The sequence below is a fragment of the Topomyia yanbarensis genome, chromosome 1 (assembly GCF_030247195.1).
Source record: "Topomyia yanbarensis strain Yona2022 chromosome 1, ASM3024719v1, whole genome shotgun sequence".
In the NCBI taxonomy this organism is placed as follows: domain Eukaryota; kingdom Metazoa; phylum Arthropoda; class Insecta; order Diptera; family Culicidae; genus Topomyia; species Topomyia yanbarensis.
This window is the reverse complement of record NC_080670.1, coordinates 127229192-127241354: the sequence shown is the minus strand read 5'-3', so window position 1 is coordinate 127241354 and position 12163 is coordinate 127229192. Positions and strand designations below refer to the sequence as shown.

At 35.1% G+C, this 12163-nt stretch overlaps 1 pseudogene; it reads right to left on the bottom strand.

Moving 5' to 3' along the window:
• Positions 1-11436: 11436 nt before the first annotated feature.
• LOC131675908 (NADH-ubiquinone oxidoreductase chain 6-like) lies at positions 11437-11942 on the bottom strand (annotated as a pseudogene).
• Between the last annotated feature and the right edge of the window lie 221 nt (positions 11943-12163).

Sequence of the window (12163 nt, the reverse complement as noted above, 5' to 3'; positions counted from 1 at the left end):
TTTAAGGTATACAACAAATACGGTTGGGTATACTAATTTAAATTTTAAAATAAATCTGTTTTAAATTATGAAACAAACCGCTGTACTGAAGATATAATTATGTCAGTCCTATTACCACATAAAACACCTATATAACATAAAACGCTGCAGAATTGGTTTAATAATACAATGTTTACACTACAGAGTTATAACACGTTTTAATAATTAGCAACAAGAAAAATGTCACCAAGATAGCATAAAAACCCGTTTTAACTGGTAGTGCGAACGTTGCAAAACAATGTAATTTATCAAATAATTTCATTTTTCCACCACTAATCGATCAAGAAATACTTACACTTAAGATTGTTTACTTAAGTTCATTAGTACATTATTGAAAATTTAAATGGAAAATGAAATTTCATATTTTATGGAGAATCTGTATATTTCCGTTGGCGGGCGTGGGTTTCCTCATCACAGCTCTCAATATGGAACTTTTCTTTTGAATATATTTTCTGGACAGACCAGCCTATTTTTACTAGATGGATCAGCCAAATAATGCCAATCACCTAGTGAGATACTTGATTAATTAATAGATTACCGTTAAAAGACCTTCAATAAATTATGTTTTAATGGGGAGGGTATATAGCAAATTGTAACATATGAAAACAGGCGAGTGAACAAGAACGTGTGTCGATATGTGTGATAGATAAAAAAGCTATATTTTTAATGTCACCGTGGTCGTGTCCTGTACACAACCCTTTAATTTTTTTAATATTTTTAATATATTTTTAATCACAAACGACGACAATGAATGTGGAATGTGCGGGTCTCTCCCTTTGACTATGCAGAGAAAAGTGTACAAAGCAAGAGATCAGTCTCTACGCATCGCTCGATCGAGATAGAAGTGTTTTGTTTTCGGTCTGTTGGAAAAAGAACAGTGCAGTAATCCGCGTTCAAGGTTATTTTGCCATTCTCTGCCTCTTCGAGGTTTGGACTTTTATTTTCTTTTGTGCGTGTGTTAACCGTTAGGCCACATTCCTCAACCTTTTGTTCGTAAAGCGAGGATTGAACAATAACCAGCTATTTAAGCTGGACTGGTGCGTCGTGGGAAACGAGTATACAGATAAGTGAAATCTACCTTTTTGATACATTTACGGCTTTTTCCCGTCTGCGCGGGTGCTGACCCCGTGCGTTGACGGTGTCGATGGCTTCCTCCCCGGATGGCCAAATGGAGATCAAGTCGACTCCTAAGGCTCTCCCCCGACCCAAACAATATCCAGAGCTCTCGACCGGTCCCTTTGTGGTCTTCTTTCGGCCCAAAACAAAATCGCTGAATCTATTACAGATTTCTAAAGACCTAACGGAACGGTTCTCGGCTGTGATCGAAATAAAAAAGGTCCGCTCAGACAGGCTGAGGGTCGTGCTGACTAACTCAAAGCAGGCAAACGATATTACTTGCTGCGAGCACTTTACGAAGGACTATCACGTGTATATTCCAGCTGTGAAAGTACAGTCTGAAGGCGTTGTCACCGATGACAGTTTGACATGCGAGGATCTGCTGCAGTACGGGGTTGGCCGTTTCAGAGACCGCCTACTTCAGCCAGTGAAAATACTCGAGTGCAAGCGTTTGCACTCAGTAGTAGTTGCGGGGGATGGTTCAAAAACGTACCCCCAATCAAACTCTTATCGGTTGACCTTCGCTGGTACCGCTTTGCCAAATTACGTCCTCTTGCACAAGGTTCGTCTGCCTGTGCGTCTGTTTGTGCCGCGGGTCATGAATTGCACAAAGTGTAAACAATTGGGTCACACAGCCACCCATTGTAGCAATAAGGCCCGCTGTGGAAAATGCGGGGAGAATCATCTAGATGATTCGTGCAGTAAGAATGCTGAGAAGTGTCCTTACTGTGCAGAGAATCTGCAGGATATCTCGGCATGTCCCGCGTACAAACTACGCGGGGATAAACTAAAATGTTCCCTTGCTGGACGATCCGAACGTTCTTTTGCAGAAATGCTAAAGAAAGCTACACCACCAACCTCAACAAACATCTATGCTCACTTGCCTCCTAACGAGGGCGAGGCTGATGACCCACAAGAGGGAACATCTACTAGGGCGCCTAGAAGTTATAGGAAGAGGAGGAACATTTCCTCTCCTAAAGTTCGTTGTAAAGGCCAGAAGGTATCCCTTGACGGGACTCAGAAAGTCACATCTATTGGAAGTGTTGCAACCAAACCGAAGCAATTAGCTCCTGGTCTCGGAGGATTAAACTCAGAGAAGGAGTTCCCAGCACTTCCCGGAACATCAAAAATCCCAAGTGTTCCTCTGTTTCAGTTCGAGAATAATCGCGGCACTGGAATTATCAAACTCTCGGACATTGTGGACTGGATAATAAAAACTTTCAATATAACTGATCCTATTAAAAGTCTGTTGTTTGCTTTTCTCCCTACAGTAAGAACATTTTTGAAGCAGTTGACTGCTAAATGGCCCCTCCTTTCAGCGATTGTATCCTTCGATGGCTAACTCATCGAACGAGGTCACGGATTTGATCACTGTTCTACAGTGGAATTGCAGAAGTATCATCCCGAAAATCGATTCCTTCAAAATTTTAATAAATAATTTGAGTTGCGATGCATTTGCATTATGTGAAACTTGGTTAACTTCCGACATAGATCTCAACTTCCACGACTTTAATATTATTCGCCTGGATCGAGATACCCCCTATGGAGGAGTGCTTTTGGGGATCAAAAAGCGCTATTCCTTCTACAGAATTAACCTTCCCTCGATAACAGGTATTGAAGTTGTCGCTTGTCAAGTAACAACCAAAGGCAAAGATCTTTGCATAGCTGCCATATATATTCCCCCCAACACCGCGATTGGGCATCGCCGGATACATGACATCATAGAATCCCTGCCTGCACCGCGACTAGTTTTAGGCGACTTTAACTCTCACGGTACGGAATGGGGTTGCCTTTATGATGATAACCGTTCCTCTTTAATTCACAATATTTGCGACAACTTCAACATGACAATTCTAAACACGGGTGAAATGACACGGATTCCTCCCCCACCAGCGCGCCCAAGCGCATTAGATTTATCCCTTTGCTCGACCTCGCTACAGTTAGAATGCGCGTGGAAGGTAATCCCTGATCCCCACGGTAGCGACCATCTGCCGATCGTAGTCTCAATCAATAACGGCTCAAGGCCATTGGAAACAATCAATATTTCGTATGACCTCACACGAAATATCGATTGGAAGAGCTATGCTGCCGCGATATCCGACAACATCGAATCTACTCAAGAACTTCCTCCGGAGGAAGAGTACAGCTTTTTGACTGGCTTGATTCTCGACAGCGCGAATCAAGCTCAGACTAAGCCAGTACCCGGCGCGAACATACAAAAACGTTCTCCCAATCCCTGGTGGGATAAAGAGTGCTCAGACGTGTACGCAGAGAAGGCCGCCGCGTTTAAGACCTTCCGGAACGACGGGTTACCCGCTAGTTTTCGACAGTACGCGACGTTAGACAAGCGAATGAAGAGTTTGATGAAAGCCAAAAAACGCGGTTATTGGCGCCGGTTCGTCGACGGATTAACGAGAGAAACATCGATGAGCACTCTTTGGGGAACAGCCCGACGTATGCGAAATCGAAACAGTACTAATGAGAGCGTGGAATATTCAAACCGTTGGATATTCGATTTCGCCAAGAAGGTTTGTCCGGATTCCGCCCCGGCACAGAAGATCTACCGCGCCGCGTCCCGTCACGATAACGCGAACGAAACACCTTTTTCGATGGTGGAGTTCTCACTTGCTCTCTTGTCGTGTAACAATAAAGCTCCAGGGCCAGACAGAATCAAATTCAACTTGTTAAAGAATCTGCCAGACTCTGCCAAGAGACGCTTGTTGAAATTATTTAATAAGTTTCTTGAGGCTAACATTGTCCCACACGATTGGAGGCAAGTGAAGGTCATCGCCATCCAAAAACCAGGAAAACCAGCCTCCGACCACAATTCGTATCGACCGATCGCAATGCTATCTTGTATCCGGAAGTTGTTCGAGAAAATGATCCTATCCCGCCTCGACAATTGGGTCGAAGCAAATGGCTTACTGTCAGATACACAGTTTGGCTTTCGCAAAGGCAAAGGGACGAACGATTGTCTTGCGTTGCTCTCAACCGAAATTCAAATGGCCTATGCTAGTAAAGAGCAGATGGCATCAATGTTCCTAGATATAAAGGGGGCTTTTGATTCAGTTTCTATCAACATTCTTTCAGAGAAGCTGCACCAGCATGGTCTTTCAGCGACTTTAAACAACTTTTTACTAAACTTGTTGTCGGAAAAGCACATGCATTTTTCGCATGGTGACTTATCGACATCACGATTTAGCTACATGGGCCTTCCCCAGGGCTCATGTCTAAGCCCCCTGTTATACAATTTCTACGTCAACGACATTGATGAATGTCTTGACAATTCCTGCACGTTAAGACAACTTGCAGACGATGGCGTGGTGTCTGTTACGGGACCCAAAGCTGTCGATCTACAAGGACCATTACAGAATACCTTGGACAATTTGTCTGCATGGGCTATTAAGCTGGGTATCGAATTCTCCACGGAGAAAACTGAGCTAGTTGTATTTTCTAGGAAGCGTGAACCAGCACAACTACAGCTTATATTAATGGGTCAAACTATAGCTCAGGTCTTCACAGTAAAATATCTAGGGGTCTGGTTCGACTCGAAAGGTACTTGGGGATGCCATATTCGGTATCTGAAACAGAAATGCCAGCAAAGGATCAACTTTCTTCGTACAATAACCGGAACGTGGTGGGGTGCCCACCCAGGAGACCTAATTAGGTTGTATCAAACAACGATACTGTCGGTACTGGAATACGGATGCTTCTGCTTTCGATCCGCCGCGAACATGCATTTCATCAAACTCGAAAGAATTCAGTATCGTTGTTTGCGTATCGCCTTAGGGTGCATGCAGTCGACCCATACGATGAGTCTCGAAGTCCTGTCGGGCGTTCTCCCGCTGAAAAATCGATTTTGGGAACTCTCATATCGATTGCTCATTCGATGCGATATCTTGAACCCGTTGGTGATTGAAAATTTCGAAAGGCTTGTTGAGCTCAATTCTCAGACCCGTTTTATGTCCCTGTACTTTGACTACATGGCGCAAAATATTAATCCTTCTTCTTACAATCCCAACCGTGTGCATTTCATAAATACTTCTGAATCTACTGTTTTCTTCGACACATCCATGAAAGATGAGATTATTGGAATTCCGGACCATATACGCCCACAAGTGGTTCCAAATATTTTTTATAATAAATTCCGAGAAGTCGACTGTTCTAAGATGTTTTATACTGACGGATCAAACCTCGAAGGGTCCACTGGCTTCGGTATTTTCAATCAAAAGTTCACCGCCTCCTACAAACTCAGTGACCCTGCTTCAGTTTACGCCGCAGAACTAGCTGCTATTCAGTATACCCTTGGAGTCATTGACACATTACCCGCAGACCATTACTTCATCGTCTCGGATAGTCTGAGTTCTATTGACGCTATTCGCTCGATGAAACATGGAAAGCATTCCTCGTATTTTTTGGGGAAAATACGGGAGCTACTGAGTGCTTTATCTGACAAATCTTTCCAGATTACCTTGGTGTGGGTCCCTTCTCATTGCTCCATTCCGGGCAATGAGAAGGCGGACTCCTTAGCTAAGGTGGGTGCCATTGAAGGTGACGTTTTTGAAAGACCAATTTGCTTCCACGAATTTTTCAGTATTACTCATCAGAGAACCCTCGAAAGTTGGCAAACCTCGTGGAGCAATGGGGAGCTAGGAAGGTGGCTACATTCGATAGTCCCTAAGGTATCGACGAAACCTTGGTTCAAGGGGATGGATGTGGGTCATGACTTCATTCGTGTGATGTCCCGACTCATGGCGAACCATTACACGCTGGATGCACATCTCCGACGTATTGGGCTCGTGGAGAGTGGTATCTGCGCTTGTGGCGACGGTTATCACGATATAGAGCACATAGTCTGGGCGTGCACCGAGTACAGTTCCGCCAGGTCTCGGCTTATGGACACCCTCCGGGCCCGAGGAAGACCACCCAACGTCCCGGTTCGAGATGTGTTAGCAAGCCGCGATGTCCTCTATATGTCCCTTATATACACCTTCATAAAAACCATCAATATCCAACTTTAACTGCCCCTTTTTCCTTATCATTCTCAGAAGCGCTCTCTTCCACCTGTACCATACACCCACTATAGTTTGATGCGACTCCAAGGCGACACAAAACATCCCTGTCGAATGAGCCAACAAACACGGGACCTAAAGCACGAACATCACACGCACAACTCGAAATGTAGCCGATCAACATCTGAGCCGCACTACGAAATCGTCTGGAGAAACCCCTGCCATCTCGAGAACGACCACCCGGCGTCCCAGTACATGATTCTTCCTGATGAAGACCACCCTGATTCTGTAATCCATCCGTTGATCTCCCGAAGTCTGAAACTGAAATAATGTTCTCCCCCTGCCATGTTTGTCCACCCTACTTCCCCTGACTCTTATACACAGAAGTAACACCCCTCCCCCCCCCCCCCCAAATATCTTCATGAAGCATTTAGCTCTTCTTGCCTTTTCTAGTTTTAACTATTATATTATATGATCTCGTTGAAAATGCCCAACTCTACTACCACATAAAATAACTCTAATTAATGTCTCCGAATCTTTACAAAATTTAATCACGCCCTCTAATTATTTCTACTTTTAAGATAGTCGTAAAAAATTTCCCCCTTAGTTAAACATTATTTGCTCCAATAATCTCATTGCTAAAATGTCAAACCATATTGCCATAAAAACTAAATGACCCCTCTAATTTTACGAAAATTATACTACCCCCTTGTGTATATGCATAGCTATAAATTAGCCTTAGTTTAATTTCAAAAATAAATATGTAAGCCCCTAGTTTTAAGTAATTTAAAATGTAAAACAAAACAAAATTGACACCTTTAAGCTAACGCAAACCTGCCTTATCAAATAAACGAATTGAAAAAAAAGCAAGAGATCAAACTTTACTACGCCACACTCTCACCGAGCAGCCGGAGTACAGCAGCAAAACAAAAATGTATTCTACTGCTGTACGGGAAAATGTACTCGGTTTGGCTACCGTTCTGGCAAGAGCTGTAGTGATGCGTCGCTGTAGCGGGCTGTACTACGGCATGTGTAAATGTAAATATACCGAAAAAATGTAGTTTACCGGTACCGTTGGCATCCCTGGTGTAGTGAGCTGAAAGCCGCTGAAAAGGACGATCACGACAGGGACGCATAAGTCTTGATAATTATGGACTAGCATGTTAAAGACAGTTTAAAATGATATTCAGTTTTGGGCATGTAGAGCGTAGGAGACTCGTTAAAGTGATCAATACACAACCTATAAGGTGTCGTCGACTTTTGGGGAAAGCGTTGCTGTTACTAGAGGTATGCAATCGAGGAAAATATGTGTGTGGAGCGTAACTGGAAAGTGGCTCTCTGGAAATGTCTAATGCATTCAACCATGGTTCGCATCAAATACCCAGTCGCTATAAATAGCACAAGTTTACGAAAAATAAGTTGATTTCTTTCCTAAATATGTTTTCTAAATTCATTTTGGACCACTTTAAAAACCTCTAAAAGTGTTATTAAATGTTTTCCTACAGAAAGAAAATTTTCTATTTTCTACTTGATTCTCGGAGTAGCTCGGAAGTAGTTCAGAAGTTTTGTTTATCATCATTTTTATTCTTGATATCATAAAATAAAGTTAACAAAGTTTTAGAGTAAAATAAAAATTATTTTTTAAACTTAAAAACCTATAGTGAAAAAAAATCAGTGGGCCATTATCCATTACCAAATCCTGACGAGATAGAAAGAGAAACAATATATTTCGTAAATATTTTGATCTGATTACTCAAATTCAATTTTTGTTTTTTTTTATAATGAATTTTTTATGGATTTTTCCACTTTTCGAGCTCAGTTCATATTACTGTTTTTTATTTTATTTATGTTTTGCTTTGTGTTCAGTTGTAAAACTTTTCATTGAAACATTCTTGAGTTTTGGATGTTCAGGAAAAATTTAATTGGTATTGAAACAAGGTAGCTTTATAGCAGGCGGCCTATTAAAATTAAAATAGCTCGTATGTTGAGATCCATTCTGATTTTTTAACAAAAATTTTCCAACATAATTCTAAAAATTTAGAAAAAAATCCAAATTAAAAATATTTGAAACTCTACGAATGTAGAAACGTTATGAGTCTTTGTGACCGGTTCGACTGTCGTTATTTTTCTTTCTCATATTGAGTTTGAATCAAAATTTGTTAATGAGAGAAGATGAATTATAATTTATTTTATTTAAATTATTATTTGTTTATAAAATTAAATTATTTATTAAAATATAAATTTTAATTTAAAAAATTTATTAATTATGATAAAATTAGTATATAAATTATTATATGAATTATTATAAATGAAAGGTTTAAATAAGGAATTCGGCAAATTAAATATATTCACCTGTTTATCAAAAACATGTCTTTTTGAATTTAATTTAAAGTCTAACCTGCCCACTGAATTTTTTGAAGGGCCGCAGTATTTTGACTGTGCGAAGGTAGCATAATCAATAGTTTTTTAATTGAAAGCTTGTATGAATGGTTGAATGAGATATATACTGTCTTTTTTAAAATTTTATAGAATTTTATTTTTTAATTAAAAAGTTAAAATAAAATTAAAGGACGAGAAGACCCTATAGATCTTTATTTTTATTATTTATGAATTAAAAAGAATAATAAAATTTATAATTTATATAAAAATTTTACTGGGGTGGTATTAAAATTTAATTAACTTTTATAATTTATTTACATTAATATATGAATAATTGATCCAATTATATTGATTAAAAGTTTAAGTTACCTTAGGGATAACAGTGTAATTTTTTTTTAGAGTTCATATCGATAAAAAAGATTGCAACCTCGATGTTGAATTAAGAGTTATTTTTAGGTGTAGAAGTTTAAAGTTTAGGTCTGTTCGACCTTTAAATTCTTACATGATTTGAGTTCAAACCGGTGTAAGCCAGGTTGGTTTCTATCCTTAATAAAAATTTTATTTTATAGTACGAAAGGACCTAAAATAAAAAATATAAATTTTATTATTATGAATAAAATTAATATAAATATTAAACTATTTTGGCAGATTAATGCAATAAATTTAGAATTTATAAATATAATTAAAATATAATTATAAATAGTAGTGTTTTTTTATAGATTATTATTTAAGTTTAGTTGGAAGATTATTATTAGTAATTTGTGTGTTAGTAGGAGTAGCTTTTTTAACTTTATTAGAACAAAAAGTTTTGGGGTATATTCAAATTCGGAAAGGGCCTAATAAAGTAGGATTGATTGGATTGTTACAGCCATTTAGTGATGCTGTAAAATTATTTACTAAAGAAAGAACTTCCATTATTATCTAATTATATCTATATCTAATTATATTTTTTATTATTTTCTCCTATTTTTTCTTTATTTTTATCTTTGTTAATTTGATTATGTATTCCTTATTTAATTAAATTATATTCATTTAATTTAGGAGTATTATTTTTTTTGTATTACTAGTTTAGGAGTTTATACAGTAATAATTGCAGGTTGATCATCTAATTCAAATTATTCTTTATTAGGAGGATTACGAAGAGTTGCTCAAACGATTTCTTATGAAGTAAGATTAGCTTTTATTTTATTAAATTTTATTTTTTTAATTGTAAATTATAATTTTTTATTTTTTTTTTTGAATTTCAAAAATATAGTTGATTTATTTTATTTTGTTTTCCTTTAAGATTAGTTTGATTTGCATCATGTTTAGCTGAAACTAATCGAACACCTTTTGATTTTGCTGAAGGAGAATCTGAATTAGTTTCAGGATTTAATGTTGAATATAGAAGAGGAGGATTTGCATTAATTTTTTTAGCAGAATATTCAAGAATTTTATTTATGAGAATATTATTTTGTGTAATTTTTTTAGGAAGTGATATTTATAGATTTTTTTTTTAAACTTACAGTTATTGCTTTTATATTTATTTGAGTTCGAGGGACATTACCTCGATTTCGTTATGATAAATTAATATATTTAGCTTGAAAAAGATTTTTACCTATATCTTTGAATTATTATTTTTTATTGGTATTAAAATTTTTATTATATTTTTTATAATATAATGAATGATTTTTAGTAATAAAAAAAAATTAATAGAAGATTTTACTTCTTTTTTATGTTTTCAAGACATATACTATAAAAGTTTATTAATTAATTAGTTTAATTTATTGTCTCAATATTTTGATAATAATGGATTAAGAATAAAATAAGAAAAATATAATACAGTTAAAATTTGTCCTGTAAGTACATATGGAGTTTCTACAGGTCGGACTCCAATTCAGGTTAATAAAGAAAAAATAATAACTAAATTTCTAAATAAAATTTGATTTAATGGATAAAATTGAAATCCTCGAAATTTATTTAAGTGAATAAATGGAAGAATAAATAAAATAGCAATAGAAATTACTAATCCAATTACACCTCCTAATTTATTAGGAATTGATCGTAAAATAGCATATGCAAATAAAAAATATCATTCTGGCTGAATGTGAACAGGAGTAACTAAAGGATTTGCAGGAATAAAATTTTCAGGATCTATTAATAAATAATTAAATTTTCAAATAAAAGTTATTAAAATTCAAATAAACATAATAAATCCAATTAAATCTTTGTATACAAAATATGGATGAAAAGGAATTTTATCAATATTACTATTTAATCCTAAAGGGTTATTAGATCCAGTTTGATGTAAAAATAATAAATGGATTATAGTTAATGCTAAAATAAAAAAGGGTAAAATAAAATGAAAAGTAAAAAATCGAGTTAGAGTAGCATTATCAACAGCAAATCCTCCTCAAATTCATTGAACAAGATCATTTCCTAAATATGGGATAGCAGATAATAAATTAGTAATAACTGTAGCTCCTCAAAAAGATATTTGACCTCAAGGTAAAACATATCCAAGAAATCCTGTAGCTATTACTATAAATAAAATAATTACTCCAATTATTCAAGTAGGAATAAAAATATATGAATTATAGTAAATCCCTCGTCCTACATGAATAAATAAACAAGCAAAAAAAAAATGATGCTCCATTAGCATACCAAATTCGTAAAAATCATCCATTATTAACATCTCGATAAATATGATTAACTCTATTAAAAGCTGTTTCAATATCTGCAGTATAATGTATTGCTAAAAATAAACCAGTTAAGATTTGAATAATTAAACATAATCCTAATAAAGATCCAAAATTTCATAATGCAGAAATATTAATTGGTGTAGGTAAATCAATTAATGAATTATTTATAATTTTAATTAAGGGATGAGATTTTCGTAAAGGTTTATTCATTAATTTATTGGTCGTAAAGGACCATAATCTTTATTTGTAATTTTTACTGTTACAAGAAGAGTTAAAAAAAGATAATTAATTAATAATAGTGTAATTATATTAGTTGGAAAATTATATATTTTATTTAAAGATAAAATATCTTCGGAAAAAATATATTAAAATTTGTAAAAATATTTATTTCATTATTTATTAAAAAATTTTCTATTATTATATTGTCAAATATAAACATTAAAATAATTATATATATAAAAGAAATTGAAAATAAGAAAATTAATTTAAAGGATATAGAAAATATTTCATTTCATGAAAGAGAAGTTACATAAATAAATAAAACTAGTATTCCTCCTATAAATACAAGAAATAAAATATAAGAAAATCAGAAAGTTTTTATTAATCTTCCAATATTTAAAGAAATTAAAGTAGTTTGAATTAAAAGTATTAAGCCTATGGCTAAAGGATGTTTTATTTTTATAAAAATAAAAGACATTAAAAAACATAAGATTATTAAAAATATAAAAATATCAAGAAATAGTTTAATTTAAATATTAGCTTTGGGAGTCAATGATAGGAAAAATTTCTTTTTCTTGAAGTTTAAAAAAAAAATTATTTTTAGTTTACAAGACTAATGTTTTTTTTAAACTATTAAAACTAATGACGAATTTATTTATTAATTTTATTATTATTATAATATTTATATTTAGTTGTATTACTTTTATTTCTAGACGA